Source organism: Giraffa tippelskirchi, chromosome 5, assembly GCF_054371585.1.
Source record: "Giraffa tippelskirchi isolate mGirTip1 chromosome 5, T2T-mGirTip1v1.2.pri, whole genome shotgun sequence".
Lineage (NCBI taxonomy): Eukaryota > Metazoa > Chordata > Mammalia > Artiodactyla > Giraffidae > Giraffa > Giraffa tippelskirchi.
In genome coordinates this window covers 133,101,313-133,107,312 of record NC_137279.1, presented here as the reverse complement: position 1 = coordinate 133,107,312, position 6,000 = coordinate 133,101,313, and the positions used below count along the sequence as shown (strand labels likewise).

Below are 6,000 nucleotides of genomic sequence, written 5' to 3'. Positions count from 1 at the left end.
TATGGACGGAGGTTCATGACATTGTACAGGAGACAGGGACCAAGACCATCCCCAAGAAAAAGAAATGCAAAAAGACAAAGTGGTTGTCTGAAGAGGCCTTAAAAATAGCTGAGAAAAGAATAGAAGTGAAAGGCAAAGAAGAAAAGGAAAGATATACCCATTTGAATGCAGAGTTTTAAAGAACAGCAAGGAGAGATAAGAAAGCCTTCCTCAGGGATCAATGAAAAGAAATAGAAGAAAACAATAGAATGGGAAAAACTAGAGATCTCTTCAAGAAAATTTGAGATACCAAGGGAACATTTCATGCAAAGATGGGCACAATAAAGGACAGAAATGTTATGGACCTAACAGAAGCAGAAGATATTAAGAAGAGGTGGCAAGAATACACAGAAGAACTGTACAGAAAAGATCTTCACGAGCCAGATAATCATGATGGTGTGAGCACTCACCTAGAGCCAGACATCCTGGAATGCGAAGTCAAGTGGGCCTTAGAAAGCATCACTATGAACAAAGCTAGTGGGGGTGATGGAATTCCACTTGAGCTATTTCAAATCCTGAAAGATGATGCTGTGAAAGTGCTGCACTCAATACGTCAGCAAATTGGGAAAACTCAGCAGTGGCCACAGGACTGGAAAAGATCAGTTTTCATTCCAATCCCAAAGAAAGACAATGTCAAAGATTTCTCAAACTACTGCACAATTGCACTCATCTCATGTGCTAGTAAACTAATGCTCAAAATAATCCAAACTAGGGTTCAACAGTACATGAACATGGAACTTCCAGATGTTCAAGCTGGATTGAGAAAAGGCAGAGGAACCAGAGATCAAACTGCCAACAACCATTGGATCATCGAAAAAGCAAGAGAGTTCCAAAAAAAAATCTACTTCTGCTTTATTGACTACACCAAAGTCTTTGACTGTGTTGATCACAACAAACTGTGGAAAATTCTTCAAGAGACGGGAATACCAGATCACCTTACATGCCTCCTGAGAAATATGTATGCAGGTCAGGAAGCAACAGTTAGAGCTGGACATGGAACCACAGACTAGATCCAAATCGGGATAAGAGCACATCAAGGCTGTATATTGTCACCCTGCTCATTTAACTTATATGGAGAGTGCATTATGCAAAATGCCAGGCTGGATGTAGCACAAGCTAGAATCAAGATTGCTGGGAGAAATAACAATAATCTCAGATATGAAGATGACAACACCCTTATGGCAGAAAGTGAAGAAGAACTAAAGAGCCTCTTGATGAAAGTGACAGAGGAGAGTGAAAAAGCTGGCTTAAAACTCAACATTTAGAAAACTAAGATCATAGCATTCGGTCCCATCACTTCATGGCAAATAGATGAGGAAATAATGGAAACAGTGAGATACTTTATTTTCTTGGGCTCCAAAATCACTGCAGATGGTGACTGCAGCAATGAAATTATAAGATGCTGGCTCCTTGGAAGAAAATCTATTATCTACATAGACAGCATATTAAAAGGCAAAGATATTACTTTGACAACAAAGGTCCATCTGGTCAAAGCTATGGTTTTTCCAGTAGTCATGTATGGATGTGAGAGTTGGACTATAAAGGAAGCTGAGTGCTGAAGAATTGATGCTTTTGAAATGGGTGTTGAGAATACTCTTGTGATTCCCTTGGACTGTATGGAGATCCAACTGGTCAGTCCTAGAGTTAATCAGTCCTGAATGTTCACTGGAAAGACTGATGCTGAAGCTGAAACTCGAATACTTTGGCCACTTGATGCAAAGAACTGGCTCATTTGAAAGGACCCTGACGCTGAGAAAGATTGAAAGCAGGAGGAGAAGGGGAGGAAGGAGGATGAGATGGTTGGATGGCATCACCAACTCGATGGACATGACTATGAGTCATCCCCAAGAGTAGGGGATGGACATGGAGGCCAGGTGTGCTGCAGTCCATGGGGTCGCAAAGAGTCGGACACGACAGAGCGGCTGAGCTGAACTGAACTGAACTGATGTTTTCCCTCTGCTTCATTGTCACATTACCTTCTGTTCTGTGGAAGACGGTCAAGAGAATGAGAAGACAAGCACAGAATGGGAGAAAATATTTGTAGATGATATATTCAGTAAAAGACTGTTAGCCAAAATGTGCAAATAACCCTTAAAATTCAAAAACATGAAAAGAAACAACCCAATAAAAGATGAGTAAGAACACTAAAAGGAAACTTTCAAGGAGTTTGCAGGGAGGAAGGCAGGAATAGGTAGAACAGTAAGACTGTTTCATGATACTATGGTGAATACATGTTACTATACATTTGTCAAAGTCAACAGAATGTACAACACCCGAGAGTGAACCTTAATGTAAACTATAGACTTTCAGTTCAGTTCAGTCGCTCAGTTGTGTCCAACTCCTTGTGACCCCATGAATCGCAGCACGCCAGGCCTCCCTGTCCATCACCAACTCCCGGAGTCTACCCAAACCCATTTCCATTGAGTTGGCGATGCCATCCAGTCATCTCATCCTCTGTCATCTCCTTCTCCTCCTGCCCCCAATCCTTCCCAGCATCAGGGTCTTTTCCAATGAGTCAACTCTTCACATGAGGTGGCCAAAGTACTGGAGTTTCAGCTTCAACATCAGTTCTTCCAATGAACACCCAGGACTGATCTCCTTCAGGATGGACTGGTTGGATCTTCTTGCAATCCAAGGGACCCTCAAGAGTCTTCTCCAACACCACAGTTCAAAAGCATCAATTCTTTGGCACTCAGCTTTCTTCACCATCCAACTCTCACATCCATACATGACCACTGGAAAAACCATAGCCTTGACTAGATGGACCTTTGTTGGCAAAGTAATGTCTCTGCTTTTAAATATGCTATCTAGGTTGGTCATAACTTTCTTTCCAAGGAGTAAGCATCTTTTAATTTCATGGCTGCAATCCCAATCTACAGTGATTTTGGAGCCCAGAAAAATAAAGTCTGACACTGTTTCCAATGTTTCCACATCTATTTCCCTTGAAGTATTGGGACCAGATGCCATGATCTTAGTTTCCTGAATGTTGAGCTTTAAGCCAACATTTTCACTCTCCTCTTTCACTTTCATCAAGAGACTCTTTAGTTATTCACTTTCTGCCATAAAGGTGGTGTCATCTGCATATGTGAGGTTATTGATATTTCTCCCTGCAATCTTGATTCCAGCTTGTGTTTCTTCCAGCCCAGCGTTTCTCATGATGTACTCTGCATATAAGTTAAATAAGCAGGGTGACAATATACAGCCTTGACATATTCCTTTTTCTATTTGTAACCAGTCTGTTGTTCCATGTCCAGTTCTCTCTCTTGATTCCTTATCTGCATACAGTTTCTCAAGAGACAGGTCAGATGGTCTGGTATTCCCATCTCTTTCAGAATTTTCTACAGTTGTTGTGATACACAGTCAAAGGCTCTGGCATAGTCAATAAAGCAGAAATAGATGTTTTTCTGGAACTCTCTTGCTTTTTCAATGATCCAGCGGATGTTGGCAATTTGATCTCTGATTCCTCTGCCATTTCTAAAATCAGCTTGAACATCTGGAAGTTCACGGTTCACGTATTGCTGAAGCCTGGCTTGGAGAATTTTGAGCATTACTTTATTAGCATGTGAGATGAATGCAATTGTGCAGTAGTTTGAGCATTCTTTGGCCTTGCCTTTCTTTGGGATTGGAATGAAAACTGATCTTTTCCAGTCCTGTGGCCACTGCTGAGTTTTCCAAATTTGCTGGCATAACGAGTGCAGCACTTTCACAGCATCATCTTTCAGGATTTGAAACAGCTCAAGTGGAATTCCATTACCTCCACCTGCTTTGTTCATAGTGATGCTTCCTAAGGCCCACTTGACTTCATATTCCAGGATATCTGGCTCTAGATGAGTTTTCACACCATCGTGATTATCTGGGTTGTGAAGATCTTTCTTGTACAGTTCTTCTGTGTATTTTTGCCACCTCTTCTTAATATCTTCTGCTTCTGTTAGGTCCATACCATTTCTGTCCTTTATTGTGCCCATCTTTGCATGAAATGTTCCCTTGGTATCTCTAATTTTCTTGAAGAGATCTCTAGTCTTTCCCATTCTGTTCTTTTCCTCTATTTCTTTTCATTGATCCCTGAGGAAGGCTTTCTTATCTCTCCTTGCTATTCTTTGGAACTCTGCATTCAGATAGGAATATCTTTCCTTTTCTCCTTTGCTTTTCACTTCTCTTCATTTCAAAGCTATTTGTAAGGCCTCCTCATACAGCCATTTTGCTTTTTTGCAATTCTTTTCCATGGCGATGGTCTTGATCCCTTTCTCCTATACAATGTCATGAACCTCTGTCCATAGTTCATCAGGCACTCTGTCTATCAGATGTAGTCCCTTAAATCTATTTGTCACTTCCACTGTATAATCATAAGGGATTTGATTTAGGTCATACCTGAATGGTCTAGTGGTTTCCCCTACTTCCTTAAATTTAAATCTGAATTTGGCAATAAGGAGTCCATGATCTGACCCACAGTCCACTCCCCATGTTGTTTTTGCTGACTGTATAGAGCTTTTCCATCTTTGGCTGCATAGAATATAATCAATCTGATTTCGGTGTTGACCATCTGGTGATGTCCATGTGTAGAGTCTTCTCTTGTGTTGCTGGAAGAGGGTGTTTGCTATGACCAGTGCATTCTCTTGGAAAAACTCTATTAGAATTTGCCCTGCTTCATTCTGTACTGCAAGGCCAAATTTGCCTGTTGTGCCAGGTGTTTGCTGACTTCCTACTTTTGCATTCCAGTCCCCTATAATGAAAAGGACATCTTTTTGGGTGTTAGTTCTAGAAGGTCTTGTAGGTCTTCATAGAACTGTTCAAGTTCAGCTTCTTCAGCGTTACTGGTCAGGGCATGGACTTGGATTACCGTGATATTGAATGGTTTGCCTTGGAAACGAACAGAGATCATTCTGTCATTTTTGAGATTGCATCCAAGTACTGCATTTCGGACTCTTTTGTTGACCATGATGGCTACTCCATTTCTTCTAAGGGATTCCTGCCCACAGTAGTAGATATAATGGTCATCTGAGTTAAATTCACCCATTCCAGTCCATCTTAGTTCTCTGATTCCTAGAATGTTGACATTCACTTTTGCCATCTCCTGTTTGACCACTTCCAATTTGCCTTGATTCATGGACCTAACATTCCAGGTTCCTATGCAATATTGCTCTTTACAGCATCGGCCTTTGCTTCTATCACCAGTCACATCCACAGCTGGGTATTGTTTTTGCTTTGGCTCCATCCCATCATTCTTTCAGGAGTTATTTCTCCACTGATCTCCAGTAGCATATTGGGCACCTACCAACGTGGGAAGTTCCTCTTTCAGTGCCCTATCTTTTTGCCTTTTCATACTGTTTACGGGTTCTCAAGGCAAGAATACTGAAATGGTTTGCCACGCCCTTCTCCAGTGGACCACATTCTGTCAGACCTCTCCATCATGACCCGTCCATCTTGGGTGGCCCCACACGGCATTGCTTAGTTTCATTGAGTTAGACAAGGCTGTGGTCCATGTGATCAGATTGGCTAGTTTTCTGTGATTATAGTTTCAGTGTGCCTACCCTCTGATGCCCTCTTGCAACACCTACTGTCTTACTAGGGTTTCTCTTACCTTGGACGTTGGGTATCTCTTCACAGCTCTTCCAGCAAAGCACAGCCGCTGCTCCTTACCTTGGACAAGGGGTATCTCCTCACAGCTGCCCCTCCTGACCTTAAATGTGAAATAGTTTCTCTTGACCCTCCTGTGCCCATGCAGCTTCCACTCCTTGAACATGGGGTAACTCCTCTCAGCTGCTGCCCCGACCTCAGGTGCAGGGTAGAGCAATTTATCAGTGTAAGTTCTTCAACTGTAACCAAAATAAAAATAAAGGAGGGTGCAAGGGATTTATGAGAGACATTGCAGAAGCAAGATGCTAAGTTTTATTCTAGTCAAGAGATTGGACATGTGGTGGTGATTTAGATGAAAGAGTCAGAGCTTTATGCCTTAATGCTAGA

The 6,000-nt window shown here is 41.9% G+C and overlaps 1 long non-coding RNA gene across 1 annotated transcript in view; it reads right to left on the bottom strand.

The window, feature by feature from the left end:
* Window positions 1-4,084: 4,084 nt before the first annotated feature.
* Window positions 4,085-6,000, bottom strand: part of LOC145504612 (uncharacterized) — a 67,877-nt gene continuing 65,961 nt past the window's right edge. The window contains exon 7 of the long non-coding RNA XR_014052328.1: window positions 4,085-5,852. This is a non-coding gene — a long non-coding RNA (uncharacterized LOC145504612). The remainder of the gene's footprint in view (window positions 5,853-6,000) is intronic.